This window comes from Phyllobates terribilis, unplaced genomic scaffold, assembly GCF_046119375.1.
Source record: "Phyllobates terribilis strain yellow unplaced genomic scaffold, ASM4611937v1 Scaffold_7__3_contigs__length_470593459, whole genome shotgun sequence".
NCBI lineage: Eukaryota > Metazoa > Chordata > Amphibia > Anura > Dendrobatidae > Phyllobates > Phyllobates terribilis.
Window position 1 is genome coordinate 260622681 of NW_027362767.1, and position 26104 is coordinate 260648784.

At 49.0% G+C, this 26104-nt stretch overlaps 1 long non-coding RNA gene across 1 annotated transcript in view; it reads left to right on the forward strand.

The window, feature by feature from the left end:
- Positions 1 to 11895: 11895 nt before the first annotated feature.
- The window catches only part of LOC141154495 (uncharacterized), a 40156-nt gene continuing 25947 nt past the window's right edge, over positions 11896 to 26104 (forward strand). Inside the window, exon 1 of the long non-coding RNA XR_012247440.1 lies at positions 11896 to 12038. This is a non-coding gene — a long non-coding RNA (uncharacterized lncRNA). The remainder of the gene's footprint in view (positions 12039 to 26104) is intronic.

A 26104-nucleotide genomic window follows, 5' to 3' on the forward strand; every position in this document is an offset into this window, starting at 1 on the left:
GGGAAAGGACTGAAAGGACTGACTGTATCTCCAAGGAGCCATTCATTTTATCCATAGTCCTATGTCCTTCTGATCCCATCTAATGGTCGGCCGCACCACTTTTCTTTGCCTGAACTGCTCATCATATCTCAGCCAAGCCTGCCCTCCATAAACTCGATGTGCCTCCCCAATTGCGTCCATATAACAAAACAAAACCAAGCAGTTATTAGGCGCCTTCTCCCCAATGACACTAGCTAAGGTTGCAAAGGTCTGTAACCAGTTAGTAAACGTTTGTGGTATAAACCGCCACCTCCGCTTTTCCTCCTCCTCCTTCTTACTGTCATCCTTTCTGCCACTGAGGTTAAATTTGTAGCGCTGGCGTCCCTGCCCTCTGCTAGGCAGGGACGCTGCTCCCCTCACCGCTCTGCTCCGTGCCCGGCGTCCTTTCCCCGCTCTGCTGTCAGCGCGCGCTCCGTCCCGGCGTCCTCCTCCTGCTCTGCTCTCGGCGCGCGCTCCTTCCCGGCCCCTGTGCTTAGGGCGCGCGCGCGCGCGCTCCCCTCCTCTTAAAGGGGCCGCGCGCGCCGCCCTAAAGAGTCCCCGGCCAATGGCCGGAGGACTTCATCATATATAAGGCACCTCCTCCAAAATGGAGGTGCCCGAGCAATGTTGTTTGCACCTGTGTCTCACCTGTGCTTCAGCCCTCAGGTCCCGTTGCCAGTTACCTGCCAGTTACCTGCCAGTTTCCTGCCAGTTTCCTGCTAGTTACCTGCCTGATTCCTGCCTGAATACTTGTTACCTGCCTGCCTGCCTGAGGTCCGACGGTCTGCCTTACAACTCCGGTCAGTCTGTCTAAGGACCAACTTGTCCGCTCACCTGGGAGCGCACATCAGCTACCTGCCTGCTTGCCTGAGGTCCGACGGTCTGCCTTACAACTCCGGTCAGTCTGTCTATGGACCAGCTTGCCCGCTCACCTGGGAGCGCTTCTCCGTTACCTGCCTGCTTGCCAGCCCGGAGGCTCCGTTGTCACGTGCTGTGACCACCAGCTATCTCAGAGACTCTTGCCCGCTCACCTGGGAGCGCATCTCCGTTACCTGCCTGCTTGCCAGCCCGGAGGTCCCGTTGTCACGTGCTGTGACCACCAGCTATCTCAGAGACTCTTGCCCGCTCACCTGGGAGCGCTTCTCCGTTACCTACCTGCCTGCCAGCCCGGAGGTTCCGCCGTCACGTGCTGTGACCACCTGCTATTCCAGAGACTCTCGCTTGCTCACCTGGGAGCACACATCTACCATCTGCCTGCTAGCCTACCCGGAGGCTCCGCCATCACAGGTCGTACCTACCCCTTACCCAGAGACTGCCCTGATCACTTGCCGTAACTCCCTGTCCGTTCACCCAGAGACTGCCACCCGCTCCCTTACAAGGGCCGCCCCCTTGTATAGTAGCTCAGAGGTTCCGCCTCCCGGACCCGTTACAGTTTGCTCGGGCCATGGAACCCGGTGGCACCCAAGCTCCCTCGCTCTCGGACCTCTGTCTTGAACTGTCCCGTCAGAGGTCCCAACAGGAGACCATCCTGGGTCACCTGCGGAATGTTAATACTCGCCTGAACACTCTGTCTGATCCACCAACAACCTCCGCCAGTACCATGGTATCCTTTTCCGGACCCCGGCTCTCTGCACCTCCTCGCTTCGGAGGCGACTCCGTCCTGGCTCGGGGCTTCATAAATCAGTGCACCCTGCATTTTGAACTATTATCCCACCAGTTTAACTCCGACCGAGCCAAAATTGCCTTTATCATGTCCCATCTCACCGGGGAGGCCCTGGCCTGGCTAAATCCTCTATGGGAGAGAGGAGATCCCCTGGTGTCCGACTTGCCTGCCTTTCTCATGGCTTTCCGGAAAGCCTTCGACGAACCCGGACGGAGGACCTCATCCGCATCTTCTCTGCTTCGCCTCCGTCAGGGAAGCCTCACCGTGGGCCAATATGCCATACGGTTCCGTACCCTTGCCTCGGAGCTGGCCTGGGATAACGAAGCCCTGGTATCCGTCTTCTGGGAGGGTCTGTCCGGCCGTATTAAAGATGAACTTGCTGGTCGGGACATTCCTACCACTCTCGATGATCTAATAACCCTTGCCACCCGGATTGACCTACGGTTCCAGGAGCGTGCCAAAGAGGTCTCCCGTGAGAGAAGGATTCCACGTCTAGCTCCTACTTTCCAGGAACCCGTCATTCCTTCCGTTTCTCCCCAGGTACACTCTCCTGAGCCTATGCAGGTCGACCAGACCAAGATGGTCAAATCCCGTCAGGATTTCCGCCGTGCCGAGGGGAGCTGCTTCTACTGTGGCAGTAAGGAGCATCTGATCCGTGCCTGCCCGGAGAGGTCGGGAGAACGCCTGTATCTAGGTTCACTCAGAGGGGTCGATCTAGACAAAAATAAATCCTCTCCATCCCTGCTGTTGTCAGTCTCAATCATCTGCGGGGAGAATCGTTATTCCGAACTAGCCCAACTTGACTCTGGAGCAGCCGGAAATCTTATTTCACAGTCCCTGGTGGAGAAATTCCGCATCCCCACCAAACCTCTGGCTGTACCCTTGTCTGTTGTTGCCGTGGATGGGGGCCTCTTACCTCGCCCCATCCAATTCATCACCGAATCCATTACTCTGCAGGTGGGAATGCTGCATTCAGAGAGTATCTCCTTTCACGTTCTGCCTGGTCTCCCTCACGCCCTCTTGCTAGGTCTGCCTTGGCTCCAGAGACATGCACCCGTGCTTGACTGGCAAACCGGAGAAGTCCTTCACTGGGGACAGGCCTGTCATAAAACCTGCCTGGTTCCCGTCCATTCCGTCCGTCCCTCTCCTATCCCAGCTAATCTACCTGGACTTCCGATTCCTTATTGGTCTAGTGCTGATGTCTTTGTTAAGGAGGAGGCAGAGACATCACCACCTCATAGACCATGTGACTGCCCCATCGATCCCGCCAGAGTAATGCAGGTGGCTCCCGTGAGTCTAAATTGTCTCCCTCCTGGTAAGACGTTCGTATCGGTACCTGATCGGGAGAGAATCCTACACTGGGGTCATTCGTCTAAACTAGCTAACCACGCCGGTCGGAAAAAGACCCTCCAGCTTATTACCCGACACTACTGGTGGCCTAACCTGCACAAGGATGTTATGGACTTTGTTTCTGCCTGTGTGTCCTGCGCCCGCAACAAAGTTCCGAGACACCTGTCGGCCGGCCGCCTTCTTCCTCTGCCAGTACCTGCTGCCCCCTGGCAGCATTTAGCGATGGACCCTCCTCAATTCCGTCCTGGGGATAAAGTCTGGCTCTCGTCCAAATATGTCCGACTCAAGATCCCTTCCTATAAGTTAGGGTCTCGGTTCATCGGCCCACTGGTGGTCATCGGTCAGATCAACCCGGTAGCCTATAAATTGAAACTCCCGGCCAACTTACGGATCCCTAACTCCTTCCATGTATCTCTCCTCAAACCTGTGGTACTTAACTCTTTTTCTAAGTCTACAGGTACGCCTCCTGCTCTGGTTTCTGCTGAGGACAAGTTTGAGGTAGAGAACATTCTTGCCAGCAAAAGGGTAAGAGGAAAGACCTTTTTTCTGGTAGATTGGAGGGGGTTTGGTCCTGAGGAGAGAACGTGGGAGCCCCGGGAGAACATCCATGCCCCTCTCATCCTAGCTAAATTTCTGTCTGGCCTAAAAAAGGGGGGGCCTAAAGGGGGGGGTACTGTAGCGCTGGCGTCCCTGCCCTCTGCTAGGCAGGGACGCTGCTCCCCTCACCGCTCTGCTCCGTGCCCGGCGTCCTTTCCCCGCTCTGCTGTCAGCGCGCGCTCCGTCCCGGCGTCCTCCTCCTGCTCTGCTCTCGGCGCGCGCTCCTTCCCGGCCCCTGTGCTTAGGGCGCGCGCGCGCGCGCTCCCCTCCTCTTAAAGGGGCCGCGCGCGCCGCCCTAAAGAGTCCCCGGCCAATGGCCGGAGGACTTCATCATATATAAGGCACCTCCTCCAAAATGGAGGTGCCCGAGCAATGTTGTTTGCACCTGTGTCTCACCTGTGCTTCAGCCCTCAGGTCCCGTTGCCAGTTACCTGCCAGTTACCTGCCAGTTTCCTGCCAGTTTCCTGCTAGTTACCTGCCTGATTCCTGCCTGAATACTTGTTACCTGCCTGCCTGCCTGAGGTCCGACGGTCTGCCTTACAACTCCGGTCAGTCTGTCTAAGGACCAACTTGTCCGCTCACCTGGGAGCGCACATCAGCTACCTGCCTGCTTGCCTGAGGTCCGACGGTCTGCCTTACAACTCCGGTCAGTCTGTCTATGGACCAGCTTGCCCGCTCACCTGGGAGCGCTTCTCCGTTACCTGCCTGCTTGCCAGCCCGGAGGCTCCGTTGTCACGTGCTGTGACCACCAGCTATCTCAGAGACTCTTGCCCGCTCACCTGGGAGCGCATCTCCGTTACCTGCCTGCTTGCCAGCCCGGAGGTCCCGTTGTCACGTGCTGTGACCACCAGCTATCTCAGAGACTCTTGCCCGCTCACCTGGGAGCGCTTCTCCGTTACCTACCTGCCTGCCAGCCCGGAGGTTCCGCCGTCACGTGCTGTGACCACCTGCTATTCCAGAGACTCTCGCTTGCTCACCTGGGAGCACACATCTACCATCTGCCTGCTAGCCTACCCGGAGGCTCCGCCATCACAGGTCGTACCTACCCCTTACCCAGAGACTGCCCTGATCACTTGCCGTAACTCCCTGTCCGTTCACCCAGAGACTGCCACCCGCTCCCTTACAAGGGCCGCCCCCTTGTATAGTAGCTCAGAGGTTCCGCCTCCCGGACCCGTTACAAAATTTCTCAAGAGGCAAAAGCGAAAAAATTCCAACATATTCGTCTTTCCAAATTTTCTCTTTTACCTTCTTCTTTAAGTGTGACCCCAACAGCACCTCGAAGCATGCATATACCTCCCCCCTTTGCTCTATCATCGACCTTAATAGCATCCGTTTTTTCTTTTTCAGTTTGACTGGGCAACGACCCACTCGCAGCCGTGCCACCACTACTTTGCGCCGCCTCACCCATCTCACTACCGGCGATACATGACCCTGGTAGCGATGATATCCATGCCCCCTCAGGAGATACGCCCCAACCCCCCCCTCCAGCACCACCTTCCAACCTTAAAAACTGTAACATTCTATTCAGCAGCTCCCTGATCACCGAACCCTCTGCTGTAACCAGACCTCCTCCCTTTTACATATGGACCTAACTCCCTCCCGTACACTCCATGACCAAACCTGATAGCATGTTGAGACAGAGAATCATACTCACCAGGCTGCCCGGGCGCTGTGATCACGCCAGTCGTACTTCCCGCATCCTGACGATCCGTCTCCTCCCGGTGTTCGTCTCCGGAATCTCCCTCTTTCATCTGCTCCCCCCAGCTGGATTTCATGCCACCAGAAGGATTGGCAACCCCCACTGTCACACGTGTACCTGCTTCAGCGCCAGTGCGGGTCTGATGATTCAAATTTGCCGCCAAAAATCTTGTGGATCCTCCAGAAGGTGACCTCCGCCGGCGCCTGCCGGCTGCAGGCCCCCTGCAAGGCTTGTCCACGCTGGTGCCTACCGCTTGTGGGTCCTCGGCGTTGGTTAGAGCCAGGATGCCCAGCCCGGTACTTTCACCTGGCTGCCGTCACCGTCTGCTGCTCCTTCTGGAGCATCGCCAGGTGCGCCTGCTACTGATGTTCCAGGTCCTGAGGGCCTAGAAGCGGAAGGCCGCGGCTCCAGAACAGGCCGTGGCCTACCCGCTCCCGCCGCAGCAGGCCGGCTGTGAGGATTCCTACAGGGCCGTGAGCGACGAGCGGAAGCTGCGCTCTTGTACTCACTGCCCTCAGGGTCCCTGGTGGGACTCCTCAGCCGTCACCTGCTCCGTGGCATGAATTCGGGGTTTAGCCTCTCCGGAGGCCTCGCTCTCCTGGCCCGCTTGCTGGCCTCTGTTATGTTCTGCTACCAAAGCTAAGGAAAGAGAGGAGATCTGTCCCTACTATAGGACTCAGCTGAATCCCTACGATGTAACAGGGAACCTGATCCTGCGATCAGACCTGCTAAAGTCCTAATCTAGTCTGTACGGAGACCTATAGATGTGGGGAGGGAATACCTACAAGTACTAAGGACTGGGAGGAATATGGGACACCTCCTAACAGAAATAGTAGCAGACAGACGAACAAACAAAATAGATAGAACATAGAGGTCCGTAGACCAAGCAAACTAACAGAGCTAGATACAGAGCACAGGCTAGCTAGAAAGTAGATATACAATGAAGTCCAGCAAAGCCAGAAGGGCGGAGCAGGATTAAATAGGCCAACAAGGTCATGTGACCAGCAAAGGAAAAAAAACCTAACAGCAAGGTTCTAACAGTACCCCCCCCTTCTAAGAGGATCCTCCGGATCCCCTAGGACCAGGCTTATCAGGAAATCTCCTGTGAAACGCTCTGATAAGTCTGGACGCGGAAACATCATCTGACCTCACCCAAGAGTTATCCTCGGGTCCGAAACCTTTCCAGGCCACAAGATACTGCAAACTACCTCTATACCGTCTAGAGTCAAGGATGCGAGAAATTTCATATTCCCCGTCCTCCACCACCGGAGGAACAGAGGCAGAGGCGTCACCATCCGACACAACAGCTTTTTTTAACAGAGAGACATGAAAGACCGGATTAATTCTCCAGGAGGTAGGAACCTCCAACCTAACAGCAGATTGGTTGACAACCTGAAGCACCTTAAAGGGCCCTACAAACTTGGGACCCAATTTCTTAGAAGGAATCCTCAACCGCAGATTCCTAGAGGACAACCAAACCATGTCACCAACAGCGAACAAAACCTCCTGTCGTTTCCTATCAAAGTAGTCTTTAGATTTTCTGTTGGCCTCCTGAAGATTACCACGCACATCCGTCCAAACTCTTTCCAAATCACCGGAAAAATTCTCCTCCTCAGGCACGGCAGATCCCAACTTGGAGAACGACCCAAACGACGGATGTCTCCCAGAACAACAAAAAAAAGGAGAACAACCAGCAGAAGAAGATGTATGATTGTTCAGAGCAAATTCGGCAAGTGGCAGAAACTCAGACCACCCCTCTTGATTGTCTGCCACAAAACAACGCAAGAACTGCTCAACATCCTGGTTTTTCCTTTCTGTCTGGCCATTAGATTCAGGATGATATCCGGACGAAAACGACAAATGAATTCCCAACCTGTCACAAAAGGCACGCCAAAAACGAGCCACGAACTGAGGACCCCTATCAGAAACAATGTCAGTAGGAACGCCATGAAGTCTGACAATTTCCTTGACAAAGGCCTTAGCGAGAGTTTTAGCGCAGGGCAGTTTGACGAAGGGAACCAAGTGACACATCTTGCTAAAACGGTCCACGACCACCCAGATGACAGTAAAACCCTCAGAGGGGGGAAGGTCAGTTATAAAGTCCATAGACAAATGTGTCCAAGGAGCACTGGGGACCTCCAAAGGACAAAGTAACCCCGCAGCAGGAGTATGTGAGGACTTAGATCTAGCACATATAGTACATTGGCGCACCCACTTAATGACTTCCTTCTGCCATCCAGGCCACCAAAAACTGCGACCCACCAGTCTCTTGGTCTCAGAGATTCCGGGATGACCTGCCAACCGAGATTCGTGACACTCAACAAACAAATCTCTCCTAAAGGTCCCAGGCACAAACAACCTCCCATGAGGAGTGTTAGATGGGGCATTCTCCTGAGCTTTAAGAATCTCATCTTCCAAAACAGAGTCTAAAGCAGCTATCACAACACCTTCTTGTAAAATGTTTTCCTCTTTCTCAGCACCGACTATGGGAGAAAAACTGCGAGACAAGGCATCCGCCTTAACATTCTTAGTACCAGGGATGTAAGTAACGGAGAAATTAAACCGCGAGAAAAACAGTGCCCACCTAGCCTGACGGGCATTCAGGCGCTTGGCAGCATCAAGATATATCAGATTTTTATGATCCGTAAGAACCTGAACGGGAAATTCCGCACCTTCCAAGAAGTGGCGCCAGTGTTCAAATGCGAGTTTAATAGCCAATAATTCCCGATTACCAATATCGTAATTCAATTCAGTCTCCGAAAATTTTTTGGAAAAAAAGGCACAGGGATGTAATCCATCCCCGTTATCCTGAGACAATACTGCGCCAACCCCCACAGAGGAAGCATCAACCTCAACCAAAAACGGCCTAGTAACATCAGGCTGCATAAGGATGGGAGCAGAGGTGAACCTCTCCTTGAGATACACAAAAGCTTCAATGGCCTCAGAAGACCACTGAACCGCATCAGCACCTTTCCTGGTGAGATCAGTCAGAGGTTTGACAATACTAGAAAAATTTTTTATGAATTTTCTATAGTAATTGGCGAAACCCAAAAACCTCTGTATCGATTTCAAACCAATAGGCCTAGGCCATTCCTGCACAGCCTGAACCTTAACCGGATCCATCTCAAAACCTTTGCTGGAGATAATGTAGCCCAAAAAACTAATTCTCTGTACAGCGAACTCACATTTCTCCAGCTTAGCAAAAAGCGAATTGTCCATTAATAACTGTAATACCTCACGCACGCTCCGCCAATGAGACTCCAGATCTGGCGAATAAATCAAAATGTCATCCATTCATCACCCTCCTTCATGCGCAACAGATTGTATGCCCCCTTAAGGTCAATTTTAGAGAACCACTTGGCCCCCAATAACTGGTTAAACAGATCAGGAATCAATGGCAGTGGGTAAGGATTGCGTACCGTAATTTTGTTAATCTCACAAAAATCCAGACAAGGACGTAAACCGCCGTCCTTTTTTTTTACAAAAAAAAATCCAACCGCCACAGGAGACTTAGAGGGCCTAATGTGACCGGCGGCCAAACTTGTCTGTATGTATTCCTCCAAAGCCTTCCTCTCAGGAATAGTAAGGTTAAATAAACGACTTTTAGGAAGAATCGCTCCAGGGACAAATTCAATAGAACAATCATAGTCTCTATGGGGAGGCAAAACCTGCGATTCTTTCTCAGAAAAAACTCTCCAAAAATCCTGAATAGGAACAGGCAATTCTCCCCTATCCAAAGCTGCAATACGCCCGTTACAACACTTGTCATAACATTTATGGCTCCAGGATTTAATTTCACTGGTAGACCAATCCAGTACAGGATTGTGAAATTTTAACCAGGGCAAACCCAATATTACTGGAGAAGGCAAGTTATTCAACACTACCAAATCCAATTTCTCATGGTGAACACCATTAATAGTGAGAGGAAATTCACTGACCTTGAGAGTAATATTCTTCAAAGGGGAGCCATCCACAGAAACCACAGCAATGGGGGATGATAAAGGTTCAGGTTTTAAATTGAGTTTTTCCACGAATCCCCCATCAATTACATTCAGTGTAGACCCGCAATCAACAAACACCCGAAATTCCATTAATTTTTCCTGAGCAATCGTGGAAGCAGCTAAAAATATACCCTTGGAATTTAAACAGGCAATACGGGCGTGACTGACCATTTTTTTTTCTTTCTTCATACGAAGCTCACAGCCTTTAATCAAATGACCAGATTTTCCGCAATAGAAACACAAGCCTTCCGAAAAACGACGGTCTTTTTCTTGAGAGCGAGGTGCCACCGATCCACTCTCCATCGGTTCACCACTGTTAGTACACACATTATCATAACCAGAAACTGACATAGCAGAGGATTTGCTCTCATTAACCCTAGCACGCAGTCTTCTATCCACCCGTATAGCTAATTGCATAGCCTGTTGCAAATCCTCAGGTGTAGGATAAGCAATTAGCAGGTCTTTAACCCTTTCACTGAGCCCAGCAAGAAATAGACTTTTCAGAGAAGAATCGTTCCACCCTGTTTGAGTGGACCAACGACGAAAATGAGTACAATATTTTTCCACATTACCTGATCCTTGTTTTAAACGTCTCAACTCAGTCTCAGCTGATGCCACACGGTCAGGATCATCATATAATAATCCTAAAGCAGAAAAAAAACTATCCACTGATCTGAAGCATGTATCACTAGGTTGCAAAGAAAAGGCCCACTCCTGAGGCTCTTTGCGCAAAAGTGACATTATGAACCCTACGCGCTGGGATTCATCCCCAGAGGACTTGGGTCTCAAACGAAAATACAATAAGCAAGCATTTTTAAATGAAAAAAATTCTCGATGTTCACCAAAAAATAAATCCGGCAAACATACCTTAGGCTCCAAGAAATATGCTCCAGGACAGTTACTCACGTGCTGACGGAGCTCGGCCACTTCCAGAGAGAGTCCCTGCAGGTGTTTAGCCAAATCCTGAACCGACACCATGATGGAACAAAAAAAAAAAAAAATTTTTCCTTAGAGAATTTGCAGGCTGGACTTACTGTTATGTTCTGCTACCAAAGCTAAGGAAAGAGAGGAGATCTGTCCCTACTATAGGACTCAGCTGAATCCCTACGATGTAACAGGGAACCTGATCCTGCGATCAGACCTGCTAAAGTCCTAATCTAGTCTGTACGGAGACCTATAGATGTGGGGAGGGAATCCCTACAAGTACTAAGGACTGGGAGGAATATGGGACACCTCCTAACAGAAATAGTAGCAGACAGACGAACAAACAAAATAGATAGAACATAGAGGTCCGTAGACCAAGCAAACTAACAGAGCTAGATACAGAGCACAGGCTAGCTAGAAAGTAGATATACAATGAAGTCCAGCAAAGCCAGAAGGGCGGAGCAGGATTAAATAGGCCAACAAGGTCATGTGACCAGCAAAGGAAAAAAAACCTAACAGCAAGGTTCTAACAGCCTCCTCATCACAGGCTGGGGTTCCGACGCACATGGTGGAAAGCTGCTCCCGCAGCCATGCCTCACCCCTCAGTCCTGCCTCTGTCCGCAGCGGTTGTAGCATGGCCTCCACGTTCTCCATGGAGGTAGGTTAATGGTGAGTTGGGGGGGGCACGTGTTAAGTTTACACCCAGCAGTCTAATATGGCCACTTTTCCCGAACTTTCTTTTTTAAATATCCCCCTTTACTCCCCTCCTCCCAGCAGTCTCCCTGAATTGTTCAACTTTATCCATCCCAGCCAATCCTAGTCATGAGGGGCTTTCCCTTAACTCTGTATATCTCCAGCCCCTTTCTAGAATATGTTTTCTAACTCTTTGGGGAAAATTTGCTAAATTTGAGCTAGAATTCTGGCTTAATTTCCACCAAAAACGGTCGTACATGAAGTGCATCTGATTTATTATTCATTATAAATATTTTCTAAACAAGAGGTGTGACGTAGCAGAAAAGGGATATGTCTTTTTTAGAAAAGAGGTGTGGTCCGATGTACTACACTGCACGTATAACAACATTTTGTAAAAATGTAATAGTTTGTGTAAAGTTAAATAAAAGTTTCTAAACATGCACCAAATTTACTACCCAGCTATTGAAAACTACAATTCTGTAGGATTTCCGGTCAGGCCAGCTAGAATTTTGCTCTGATTTATAGCCGTTGTCTTAGACTCTCCAGAATACTATAGCCATCAATTGTCCACCGCAAATACAAAAATGACCCAGGCATTATAGCACTACTCCAGCGTTTTATTTAATTTTACCGCCAGAGTTGTGTCACTAATGTACTTTCTCTGTACCTAATAAAATACTCACCAGGAGGGCTGCCATCAGGACATTACTGCCCTTACTCCTGTATGGGGACCGGTGAACAGAAGGAAAAAAGGGGGCCCCAGCAGCCCGGGTGGCGGGCCCGCGGGCCCCTGGCCATCTTGGCTCCCCCCTCTCTCTGCTTCTCCTCACTGGGCCTCAGGAAGTCAGTCAGGGGCCCGGGCACAGTTTAAACCATAAATGCACCCGGAAATATGCGCTACACCTTTAAACCGCCATCATGGTCCTGACGCAATGACGCCGGTCATGTGACATGCACACACGCTGTGCGCTCTATGTCATTTTGGAGCAAAGTAGAGTGAGTGCAGCACGTGCACGGTGCATCTGCTGAATGAGACAGGAAGCAGGTGCACCCAGACGGCGGCGGCAGCAGCAGCAGCAGCAGCATGATTCCTGTATGTTGAGGAGGAGACCGCGGTACTGTAGCAGAGGATGTCGTATGAGGACTGGGAGGGTGGGTGCCTGGCCGCCCTGCTGTGTGAGGGCGGAGGTGGGTGCATGGCCGCCCTGCTGTGTGAGGGCAGAGGTGGGTGCCTGGCCGCCCTGCTGTGTGAGGGCGGAGGAGGGTGCCTGGCCACCCTGCTGTGTGAGGGCGGCGGTGGGTGCCTGGCCGCCCTGCTGTGTGAGGGCGGAGGTGGGTGCCTGGCCGCCCTGCTGTGTGAGGGCGGAGGTGGGTGCCTGGCCGCCCTGCTGTGTGAGGGGGGAGGTGGGTGCCTGGCCGCCCTGCTGTGTGAGGGGGGAGGTGGGTGTCTGGCCGCCCTGCTGTGTGAGGGTGGAGGTGGGTGCCTGGCCGCCCTGCTGTGTGAGGGTGGAGGTGGGTGCCTGGCCGCCCTGCTGTGTGAGGGTGGAGGTGGGTGCCTGGCCGCCCTGCTGTGTGAGGGGGGAGGTGGGTGCCTGGCCACCCTGCTGTGTGAGGGGGGGGTGGTGACCGCGCCCTGCTGAGGACAAGGACAACCAAGACTAGTCGACGAGGATTGCATTTCAAGAAGGTGCCAACCAGAAGGTAGCAACATGAATAGCTGACAAATAGGGTGTCCAAGTGCGGTTAAATTGCAAAAAAAAGTGAAATTCCACAGTTTTTTTTTTTACCATGTTAACTGAATGCTACAACTGACCTGCCATTATGATTCTCTAGGTCATTATGAGTTCGTAGATATCAAACATGTATAGGTCCTAGGGCTGTTGAGTCGGTAAGCCAAACCTCCGACTCCTCAATTTCCATGACATCGACTCCACGACTCCGACTCCCTCATGCATGGCTCATGTGTAAGTGATAAATTTACTGTAGCACAGATTCATCTCAGCTAAAAGTCTAGACCCTTAGATCAGGAATAGGACATTTTATAATTTTACCAAATTCTTCTGAAAAAATATTCCCCACAAACTGCATTGGGCTACTGTACCCAATTTATTATATATTTTAGGAGTTGGTCTATTTTATACCGACTCTGACTCCACCAAAATGGACACTGACTCCGACTCCAGAGGCCTGATAGGTTCTTTTTTTATTTTAGTGGTGAAAAAAAATCCAAATGGTGTTCGATGGGAACTGTTAGTGTGTGATTGGTGTGGACATGGTGCAGAAGTGGAGTGTTTCCAAGAGTGGGTGGTGGGACTGTGGAAGGTTCAAGGGGTGGAGGTGGAGCTGGGGTAGAGGCGGAGCTGGGGTGGAGTCTCAAGAGGGCCCCAAAATTTTACCATTATGGGCCCTTAAATTCCTAGTGGCAGCCCTGCTCACCAGCCGCCATCTTCTGTTCTCTGCGCCACTCCAGTCATCTTCTGTAGGTTGTGACCTGCTGGATCGCTCCAGTGTTTGCTGGGCAAGCCGTAAGTCACTACTCAATGTAATGAGAGCCAGAACAAGGCTCTCATAGACTTACATTGACAGCTTCCGGTCAGTCAGAAGTTGCAGTCAGAAGATGGCGTTTCAGGATTGGAGGGGCGCCAGGAACAGCTGAAGACAGCGGCTGGTGAGTATAGTACTAGGGTCAGGGAACGAACATTCATAGCACTACTCCAGTGCTGAAATAAAATGCTGGAGTGGTGCTTTAAAAGGGCCAATGATTAAATATATGGTCTGTAAATATTTTTATTACTGAAATATATAATTTATCAAAAAAGTATAGTTGACTCCTACCAAACTGAGCTCAGCTGCCCCTGAGTAATGGAGAAATAGATTATTCATTTACTCAAATATTGGTCGCTTTCATTTTCATTACCTTTTTCTGGAAATTTGCTTCTAGAAATGACTATTGCTGTTAAATGTGTTATCCTTGCATCACGGTCTTATTAGTATGATAATAAGGAAAATGTATATTTCCTATCATACACATACACCATCATATCATGTATAACATCTGGTTCCTGATGCATTTACAGGGAATTTCCACCTACGAATTTGTAACAAAAAATATAACATCCAGCAACTTTTTAACGTACAGTGCCTTGAAAAAGTATTTATATCCCGTGAACTTTTCCACATTTTTTATTGTTACACCAATAAACTTAAATGTATTTTCTTGGGATTTTATGTGCTATGACAACACAAAGTAGCAAGTATTTGTAAACTGTAAAGGAAATGATACATGGTTTTCTAATTATTTCAAAAATATTAATCTTAAAATTGTGACGTGCAATTTGTATTCAGCACCCTGTAATATGATATCTCGAAATAAAATCCCAAGTGACCAATTGTCTCCAAGTCACATAATTTGTAAACTGAATCCATCTGAGTGTAATTTATCCTCAGTATAACTACAGCTGTTCTGTGAAGGCCTCTTAGACTTGAGAATATTAGGGATCAAACAGAATCATGAAAACCAAAGAACACACCAGACAGGTCAGGGATAAAGTTGTGGAGGAGAGTAAAGCAGCGTTAAGTTATAAAAAAAATAAATAAATAAAAAAATAGCCCAAGCTCTGAACATCTCACGGAACACTGTTCAATCCATCATCCAAAAATGGAAGAGTATGGCACAACTGCAAAAATACCAAGACATGGCCGTCCACCTGACATCCCAAACAAGGAGGGAACTAATTAGAGAAGCAGCCAAGAGGCTTATGGTCACTCTGGAGGAGCAGCAGAGATAAACAGCTCAGGTGGGAGAATCGGTCCACAGGACAACTATTAGTCGTATACTCCACAAATCTGGCCTTTATGTAAGAGTAGCAAGAAGACAGCCATTTTTGAAAGCAAGCCATCAGAAGTACCATTTGCAGTTTGGGACACCGCGAGCGTGTGGAAGAAGGTGCTCTAGTCAGAGGAGATTAAAGGAGAACTTTTGGGCTAAATGCAAAAAGCTATTGATGGTGGAAAACTAACATGGCACATCACCCTGAAAGCACCATCCCTGCCATCAAACATGTTGGTGGAAGCATCATGGTGTGGAGAGGCTTTTCTTCAGCAGGGAAAGGGAAGCAGCTCAGAGTTGATAAGAAGATGGATAGAGCTAAATACAGGGCAATCCTGAAGGAAAGCCTGTTAAGAGGTTGCAAAAGACTTGAGACTTGGGTGTAAGTTCACCTACCAGCAGGATAACGACCCTAAACATCCTGCCATAGCTACACTGGATGGTTTAGATCAAAGCATATTAATGTGTATGAATGGCCCAGTCACAGTCCAGACCGATATCCCAGTGAGAATCTGTGACCAGACTTGAAAATTGCTGTTCACAGACATCTCCATCCAATCTTACTGAGCGAGAATGCAAAGAAGAATGGGAAAAAATGTCCCCTCTAGATGTACAAAGCTGCAGACCTCAAAAGTCCTGCAAAGTACTGACTCAGGGGGGCTGAATACAAATGTACATCAGAATTCTTAGATTTATATATTTTTTTTTAATATTTTGAAAACCTTTCATCATTTCCTTTACACTTCACAAATACTTGCTACTTTTTTGTTGGCATCATATAAAGTTCAAATAAAATACATTTAAGTTTGTTTGTGAAATGTGAAAAAATTCACAGGGTATGAATACTTTTTCAAGGCACTGTATTTGGCATCACGCATAAAATCACAATCCAAGATATTTTTTTCTTGGAATTTTAAATTGCATTGTTCCTCTGTTGATCCTCCTTGGAAATATATGAATAAATGTACCGGTGTGTCCTTTCAAGTACTGATATTGATACTGGCATCTCTGATTGGTCAGACTGTGCAGGGACTCGTTCCTTTCATAAGAGGAATGCCGAGACCCAGTTGTCGATGTTTCTAGTGGGAAGAGCAGAGGAACGGCATAACAAGCTTTTAAACAAACTGTTTCTTAATGAAGATATTTTATATGAATAAAATCTATCATCAACTTCTTAATATCTTTCCTGTGAGAATCGCAAATGGGCAGAGTAAAGTAAAGCCTATACTAAGAGTATGTGCACACCATCAGTGTCAGGAAAATTCCCACCACACACAGTCAGGACGACACCGGGGAGATCACACAATATCTCACTGTGCTGTCACAAGTCAGTATTTTGTCCGGAGTCGCGAGCACGCGATCCAGACTACTCTCTACGTAGGTATCGGTAAGCGACCAGTGAGAGTATGGCGTAACACCCTGGGTTCCACAGCCTGGAATCTGTGTTTAACACCCTCGGTCACTGTCAGCTTCACGATAGCCCAATTATTAATACTCTCTGCCACCACCGGCCAAGTTTGAAATATAATACAGGCCTGGACGCACGCCTGCGTTTTGGTAGCGTATATGGCTTCGGGGGAGGGAAGGATTACAGAACAAAAGAAACAGAACTATTAAATTTTATATTTAATCCAAAAGGGAGGCAGTGTTTAGGAAAAATATATACATAAGGATGTTACAAAGGGGACATTAAAATACATACGCAGTTACATAAAATAAACAGGAGGAAAGAGAAGATAATTTACTTACACTATAATATCGCTGCGACGACTCAATATAGGTGGAGGAGGGGCTCTCCAGATTACGCTGTTATTGAACAGGACCCGTTGCTTATAATTCTTATTCCCCCCTGGCAATGAGTGCTCCTGTCTTCTTCATAGATTCTCTTATACCTAAGGGGAGATCTGCCCACACACCCCTTGTGGTGACATCATGTGGGCCGGTCTCCAGCCTGTACATTTTTATTAACAACGCTAACTTCTGCGATAACTCATCGCTCGTTGATCGCAGAAGCGTGCAAACTACGCCATTTTTCCCCTTATGATTTTATCTTTATCTACAGACCACACATTCCATAGCTGCAGTCTGCCATTCTGGTGTTTTTGCGCTGCAGCTCCCTGATTTTGGTTACAGCCCTGGAAAACTACCTATACATTCCTGGGCTGATTTGGTCACTACACATATGGTCCCATTATTGTCGGACCTATGGAACTCACAAGATTTCATATTTCATATCGGAGTCAGTGCGTCTAGAAATTTTCCTTTGAGGCTTGGGAAGCAGCTTCAACAGTTACACGCAAATTAGTGCAAGCCTGCATTTTAATTAGCTTCTGCGTCTTTCAGAGACAAGATGCTTGCTTCCTAACGAAGTTATAACACTCCTTGCCTGGCATCGTTTGCATAAGCTATTTCCCAGGCGTGTGTTAATTGGGGCTTTTGTGCTGAGCAGAAGGGGAATAAGGGAGGGGGGTGAACATCCATGTCAGGCAGATATGGAAGAACATTTTCCTGATATTAATATGTTCCTGACAGTCAGGAATGGCAGCGCTTTGAACGCAGCATACTTGATGCTGCGTTCAAAGAGCTGCACGCGGATGAAGCCGCACGTGTTCGTTGAACACGTGCGGCTTCACCGCATCCTATACATTGCACTGATAGAATTTATCTTGCGGAGACCAGCGTCTCCACTAGAGAACTTGACATACTGCGGTTTGTGAAGACGTACCGCATGTCCGTCTCCGCGGATAAGCCGCAGGAGCATGGGAACTGTACAAATCCCATCCACTATGCTGTAACATCTGGCCGCTGTGGATTGCACACAAAGCAAGTGTGCTGCGTCCAATCCGCAGTGCTTACTGATCGTCTGCACATACCCTTATAGAGTGCAAGGTCCACATCTTGAAAGCCCCTATACACATTAGTTAAAAGTCACCGAACCTGCTGGCAATCTGCCCATCTGCTGTGTGGAGGGCTTCCTGACAGAAGGATTGGGCAGTTGGAATTTCATTCTGTTTTCAGGGGAGTTAGACTCTACCAGACACCTCTGGCAAAAGCTTACCTCCTCTCTCCCCGTTGTAAATGCATGCAAGTTTGGCGTAGTGGAGAGCTCATGTGTATGGTGGAGACGAGAGCTAGCTATTTGCTGAATTAGACTTAGCCCTAAAAGATCATATGGGCATCAAAGATGGGGATTCTCCACGGAGGATCTCTTTTTTGCAAAGTGAGTCTCTCACTCTTATGAACTTGATGGGATCATACATAACATGAACACCTATGTATCTTCCATGAGAACAAAAGGATTGGTGGTCATAATTCAACATGCCTGCTCCTTTTCTGCCCAGGTATCATTTGTTAGGGGAGAGTCAGGACGTCTCTATACATATTAGATGGTCATCTGGTCCTGCCAAAAACTGTGAGTTCTGCTGACATTAGGCTAATGTGTAGGGGTTGCCTTAAACCAGCCAGGGCTGATCTTCCATCCTCTCTGTCATCCTCCTATGAAAATTTTGGAACATGTGAATACAAAGCTCCAAAAATGTCTAAGGGCTTATGACCCAGAAAACACAGATCAGTAGAAACCTTTCCTAAAGACAGACCCTCACTGCCATGTCTTCATGCACAGAAAAAACATGCTTTAAAAGCCTTGGCTTCTCCCCGCCCACTGCCAGTAATTGACAGGTCTCTCCGTGTCTGGATGTGTAGGGAATGAACTGTCAGTCATTGGCAATGGGTGGGGAGAGATCATTGGGGACCCACCTTTTCAACTAGTCTCCCATGCGGCTTGGTCCCCGGCGGCTTTTTAAGTATGTTTTTCTCTGAAATGTCGCAGCATTTTCGAGTCAAATATACTGAGCCAAAATCATACAACCTGTGCCTGATAAATGCTGCCCATGCAAGGGGCAACATGTGTCAGCTGTCAGGTTCCCTTTAAGTTTACGTATCTCATTAGTAATGGCTATACATGAGTGTTATGTGAGTAAAATGAATCCGTCAGTATCTTTTTACATGTGGAAGTACTAGCGTTTCCCCAAATAATAATGACACCTTTTCTATAGAAATTCGATTTGCCTTTCATTAAAAGTCTACCATAGAATATACAGTATAAATGTAAATCAAGGTGGAAGCACACTGGAGGCATGTTCAAGCGTTGGTAGAGGCCATCCACGTGCATTGGCCCTCCCCTCGTGTCAGAGGCGTAGCTAGGGTTTCGGTTCGGGGGGGCGGGGGGCGAAACTTCGGAGTTGGCCCCTAACCAGGTAACCCTGATTACAACTAAGGTGGCGCACCCTAATAGAGGATATAGGAGAACCTCAGCAGATGACCGCGGTGTTACTGAAAATAATATTTATACAAAGACCAGCACTGATATTACCGTCACATGGTGATATATATTGATAGATGCCAGTCCTGCAGAACATATAAGAGACCACAGTACAGTTATATATATTAACTTACAGCTGATGTTCTTTCTGATTAAATTGTTCACTTTTCCCGTCTTTTCCATCTGGCCCAGACCGACACGACGACTTCTCCATCCAGGACTCAGAGTCTCAGGTCTGCAGAGATAACAACAAAGACACATTTGACTCCTTACATTTCAGGCCCCGTCCCCATCTATTCCCAACCTGCACAAACCCCTCATCCTGCTGATAACCCAATACTGATCCGCTGCTGCTGTATGTGTCCCTATTACTGAACCTACTGTGTGCCCTCTAGATGGTAAAACAAACCTCTAGAATATAGTAATGCCGTGTGCAAGTGCCCTAGAAAACAGTGCCCACATTTTGCCACCTAGAAAGTAATAATGTCCTCTGTTTGCCCCTTTTTAACCCGAGTTGCCCTATAATAAGTGCCCACTTAAGATTTAAAAATGTCTTGAGTCTGCCCCTTGTACAGCTCTCATCTACACAGTATGATGCTCTCTTATACACAGTATAATTCCCCCTCACTGTATAGTACCCCCCACACAGTATACTGAACCCTTAGTAGCCTCCAAACTGATGGCTCCAACACTGTGCAAAGACCTCACATTATCTCCCATACTGTATGATGGCCCCCACACTGTGCAAAGTTCCCACATTATCTCCCATACTGTATGATGGCCCCCATATTGTGCAAAGACTCCACATTATCCCCCACACTGTATGACCCTAACTGTATTTTACACTGTATAAATAGCCTACATATAGCATGTAATATAATGCCCCCCCCCATAGACAGAGTCTGTAATATAATGCCCCCCCCCCATAGGCAGAGTCTGTAATATAATGCCCCCCCATAGGCAGAGTCCGCAAATATAATGCCCCCCCATAGCCAGAGTCTGTAATATAATGCCTCTCCCCCATAGGCAGAGTCTGTAATATAATGCCCCCCCCATAGGCAGAGTCTGTAATATAATGCTCCCCCCATAGGCAGAGTCTGTAATATAATGCTCCCCCCCATAGGCAGAGTCTGTAGTATGGCAGAGTCCGAAGTATAATGCTCCCCCCCCCATAGGCAGAGTCTGTAATATAATGCTCCCCCCATAGGCAGAATCTGTAATATAATGCTCCCCCCCATAGGCAAAGTCTGTAGTATAGCAGAGTCTGTAGTATAATGACCCCCCCCATACCCCCATAGGCAGAGTCTGTAGTATAATGATCCCCCCCCATAGGCAGAGTCTGTAGTATAATGATCCCCCCCCCCATAGGCAGAGTCTGTAGTATAATGATCCCCCCCCCATAGGCAGAGTCAGTAATATAATGCCCCCCCCCATAGGCAGAGTCTGTAGTATAGCAGAGTCTATAGTATAATGCTCCCCCCTATAGGCAGAGTCTGTAATATAATGCTCCCCCCATAGGCAGAATCTGTAGTACAGCAGAGTCTGTAGTATAATGCTCCCCCCCCATAGGCAGAGTCTGGAATATAATGCTCCCCCATAGGCAGAATCTGTAATATAATGCTCCCCTCATAGGCAAAGTGTGTAGAATAGCAAAGTCTGTAGGATAATGATCCCCCCCATAGGCAGAGTCTGTAGTATAATGATCCCCCCCCCATAGGCAGAGTCTGTAGTATAATGATCCCCCCCCCATAGGCAGAGTCTGTAGTATAATGATACCCCCCCCATAGGCAGAGTCTGTAGTATAATGATCCCCCCCCATAGGCAGAGTCTGTAGTATAATGATCCCCCCCCCATAGGCAGAGTCTGTAGTATAATGATCCCCCCCCATAGGCAGAGTCTGTAGTATAATGATCCGCCCCCATAGGCAGAGTCTGTAGTATAATGACCGCCCCCCCATAGGCAGAGTCTGTAGTATAATGACCCCCCCCCATAGGCAGAGTCTGTAGTATAATGATCCCCCCCATAGGCAGAGTCTGTGGTATAATGATCCCCCCCCATAGGCAGAGTCTGTAGTATAATGATCCCCCCCCATAGGCAGAGTCTGTAGTATAATGATCCCACCCCCCATAGGCAGAGTCTGTAGTATAATGATCCCACCCCCCATAGGCAGAGTCTGTAGTATAATGATCCCCCCCCCATAGGCAGAGTCTGTAGTATAATGATCCCCCCATAGGCAGAGTCTGTAGTATATTGATCCCCCCCATAGGCAGAGTCTGTAGTATAATGATCCCCCCCCCATAGGCAGAGTCTGTAGTATAATGATCCCCCCCATAGGCAGAGTCTGTAGTATAATGATCCCCCCCCCCCATAGGCAGAGTCTGTAGTATAATGATCCCCCCCCCCCATAGGCAGAGTCTGTAGTATAATGATCCCCCCCCATAGGCAGAGTCTGTAGTATAATGATCCCCCCCCATAGGCAGAGTCTGTAGTATAATGATTCCCCCCCATAGGCAGAGTCTGTAGTATAATGATCCCCCCCCATAGGCAGAGTCTGTAGTATAATGACCCCCCCCATAGGCAGAGTCTGTAGTATAATGATCCCCCCCATAGGCAGAGTCTGTAGTATAATGATCCGCCCCCATAGGCAGAGTTTGTAGTATAATGACCCCCCCATGGGCAGGGTCTGTAGTATAATGACCCCCCCCATAGGCAGAGTCAATAGTATAATGATCCCCCCCCCATAGGCAGAGTCTGTAGTATAATGATCCCCCCCCATAGGCAGAGTCTGTAGTATAATGATCCCCCCCCATAGGCAGAGTCTGTAGTATAATGACCCCCCCCCATAGGCAGAGTATGTAGTATAATGATCCCCCCCCCATAGGCAGAGTCTGTAGTATAATGATTCCCCCCCATAGGCAGAGTCTGTAGTATAATGATCCCCCCCCATAGGCAGAGTCTGTAGTATAATGATCCCCCCCCCGCAATAGGCAGAGTCTGTAATATAATGCTCCCCCATAGGCAGAATCTGTAATATAATGCTCCCCCCATAGGCAAAGTCTGTAGAATAGCAGAGTCTGTAGGATAATGATCCCCCCCATAGGCAGAGTCTGTGGTATAATGATCGCCCCCCCATAGGCAGAGTCTGTAGTATAATGATCCCCCCCCCATAGGCAGAGTCTGTAGTATAATGATCCCCCCCCATAGGCAGAGTCTGTAGTATAATGATCCCCCCCCATAGGCAGAGTCTATAGTATAATGATCCCCCCCATAGGCAGAGTCTGTAGTATAATGACCCCCCCCCATAGGCAGAGTCTGTAGTATAATGATCCCCCCCATAGGCAGAGTCTGTAGTATATTGATCCCCCCCATAGGCAGATTCTGTAGTATAATGATCCCCCCCATAGGCAGAGTCTGTAGTATAATGATCCCCCCCCATAGGCAGAGTCTGTAGTATAATGATCCCCCCCATAGGCAGAGTCTGTAGTAGAATGATCCCCCCCCATAGGCAGAGTCTGTAGTATAATGATCCCCCCCATAGGCACAGTCTGTAGTATAATGATCCCCCCCCCATAGGCAGAGTCTGTAGTATAATGACCCCCCCATAGGCAGAGTCTGTAGTATAATGATCCCCCCCCCATAGACATAGTCTGTAGTATAATGATCCCCCCCATAGGCAGAGTCTGTAGTATAATGATCCGCCCCCATAGGCAGAGTCTGTAGTATAATGATCCGCCCCATAGGCAGAGTCTGTAGTATAATGACCCCCCCCCCATAGGCAGGGTCTGTAGTATAATGACCCCCCCCCATAGGCAGAGTCTGTAGTATAATGACCCCCCCCCATAGGCAGAGTCTGTAGTATAATGATCCCCCCCATAGGCAGAGTCTGTAGTATAATGATCCCCCCCCATAGGCAGAGTCTGCAGTATAATGACCCCCCCATAGGCAGAGTCTGTAGTATAATGATCCCCCCCAATAGGCAGAGTCTGTAGTATAATGATCCCCCCCCCATAGGCAGAGTCTGCAGTATAATGACCCCCCCCATAGGCAGAGTCTGCAGTATAATGATCCCCCCCCTATAGGCAGAGTCTGTAGTATAATGATCCCCCCCCCATAGGCAGAATCTGTAGTACAATGATCCCCCTCATAGGCAGAGACTGTAGTATAATGACCCCCCCCCCATAGGCCAAGTCTGTAGTATAATGATCCCCCCCCATAGGCAGAGTCTGTAGTATAATGATCCCCGCCCATAGGCCGAGTCTGTAGTATAATGATCCCCCCCCATAGGCAGAGTCTGTAGTACAATGATCCCCCCCCCCATAGGCAGAGTCTGTAGTATAATGATCCCCCCTCCATAGGCAGAGTCTGTAGTATATTGATCCCCCCATAGGCAGAGTCTGTAGTATAATGATCCCCTCCATAGACAGAGTCTGTAGTATAATGATCCCCCCCCATAGGCAGAGTCTGTAGTATAATGATTCCCACCCATAGGCAGAGTCTGTAGTATAATGATCCCCCCCCATAGGCAGAGTCTGTAGTATAATGATCCCCCCCCCCATAGGCAGAGTCTGTAGTATAATGATCCCCCCCAATAGGCAGAGTCTGTAGTATAATGATTCCCCCCCCCCCATAGGCAGAGTCTGCAGTATAATGACCCCCCCCCATAGGCAGAGTCTGCAGTATAATGATCCCCCCCCTATAGGCAGAGTCTGTAGTATAATGATCCCCCCCCATAGGCAGAATCTGTAGTACAATGATCCCCCCCATAGGCAGAGACTGTAGTATAATGACCCCCCCCATAGGCCGAGTCTGTAGTATAATGATCCACCCCCCATAGGCAGAGTCTGTAGTATAATGATCCCCGCCCATAGGCAGAGTCTGTAGTATAATGATCCCCGCCCATAGGCAGAGTCTGTAGTATAATGATCCCCCCCCATAGGCAGAGTCTGTAGTATAATGATCCCCCCCCCCATAGGCAGAGTCTGTAGTATAATGATCCCCCCTCCATAGGCAGAGTCTGTAGTATATTGATCCCCCCCATAGGCAGAGTCTGTAGTATAATGATCCCCCCCCCATAGGCAGAGTCTGTAGTATAATGATCCCCCCCCCCATAGGCAGAGTCTGTAGTATAATGATTCCCACCCATAGGCAGAGTCTGTAGTATAATGATCCCCCCCCATAGGCAGAGTCTGTAGTATAATGATCCCCCCCCCATAGGCAGAGTCTGTAGTATAATGATCCCCCCCCATAGGCAGAGTCTGTAGTATAATGATCCCCCACCATAGGCAGTCTGTAGTATAATGATCCCCCACCATAGGCAGAGTCTGTAGTATAATGATCCCCCACCATAGGCGGAGTCTGTAGTATAATGATCCCCCCCCATAGGCAGAGTCTGTAGTATAATGATCCCCCCCCATAGGCAGAGTCTGTAGTATAATGATCCCCCCCCATAGGCACAGTCTGTAGTATAATGATCCCCCCCATAGGCAGAGTCTGTAGTATAATGACCCCCCCATAGGCAGAGTCTGTAGTATAATGATCCCCCCCCATAGGCAGAGTCTGTAGTATAATGATCCCCCCCCATAGGCAGAGTCTGTAGTATAATGATCCGCCCCCATAGGCAGAGTCTGTAGTATAATGATCCGCCCCATAGGCAGAGTCTGTAGTATAATGACCCCCCCCCCATAGGCAGGGTCTGTAGTATAATGACCCCCCCATAGGCAGAGTCTGTAGTATAATGACCCCCCCCCATAGGCAGAGTCTGTAGTATAATGATCCCCCCCATAGGCAGAGTCTGTAGTATAATGATCCCCCCCCATAGGCAGAGTCTGCAGTATAATGACCCCCCCCATAGGCAGAGTCTGTAGTATAATGATCCCCCCCAATAGGCAGAGTCTGTAGTATAATGATCCCACCCCCATAGGCAGAGTCTGCAGTATAATGACCCCCCCCCCATAGGCAGAGTCTGCAGTATAATGATCCCCCCCCTATAGGCAGAGTCTGTAGTATAATGATCCCCCCCCATAGGCAGAATCTGTAGTACAATGATCCCCCCCATAGGCAGAGACTGTAGTATAATGACCCCCCCCCCATAGGCAGAGTCTGTAGTATAATGATCCCCCCCCCATAGGCAGAGTCTGTAGTATAATGATCCCCGCCCATAGGCAGAGTCTGTAGTATAATGATCCCCCCCCATAGGCAGAGTCTGTAGTATAATGGTCCCCCCCCCATAGGCAGAGTCTGTAGTATAATGATCCCCCCCCCATAGGCAGAGTCTGTAGTATATTGATCCCCCCCCATAGGCAGAGTCTGTAGTATAATGATCCCCTCCATAGGCAGAGTCTGTAGTATAATGATCCCCCCCCCATAGGCAGAGTCTGTAGTATAATGATTCCCACTCATAGGCAGAGTCTGTAGTATAATGATCCCCCCCCATAGGCAGAGTCTGTAGTATAATGATCCCCCCCCATAGGCAGAGTCTGTAGTATAATGATCCCCCCCATAGGCAGAGTCTGTAGTATAATGATCCCCCACCATAGGCAGAGTCTGTAGTATAATGATCCCCCCCGATAGGCAGAGCCTGTAGTATAATGATCCCCCCCGATAGGCAGAGCCTGTAGTATAATGATCCCCCCCGATAGGCAGAGTCTGTAGTATAATGATCCCCCCCCCCATAGGCAGAGTCTGTAGTATAATGATCCCCCCCCCATAGGCAGAGTCTGTAGTATAATGATCCCCCCCCCATAGGCAGAGTCTGTAGTATAATGATCCCCCCCCCATAGGCAGAGTCTGTAGTATAATGATCCCCCCATAGGCAGAGTCTGCAGTATAGTGCTCCCCCCATAGGCAGAGTCTGTAGTATAGTGCTCCCCTCCCAATAGGCAGAGGCTGTAGTATAATGCCCCCCCTCCATAGGCAGAGTCTGTAGTATAATGCCCCCCCATAGGCAGAGTCTGTAGTATAATGGCCCCCATAGGCAGAGTCTGTAGCATAATGCCCCCCCCCCCTCCAT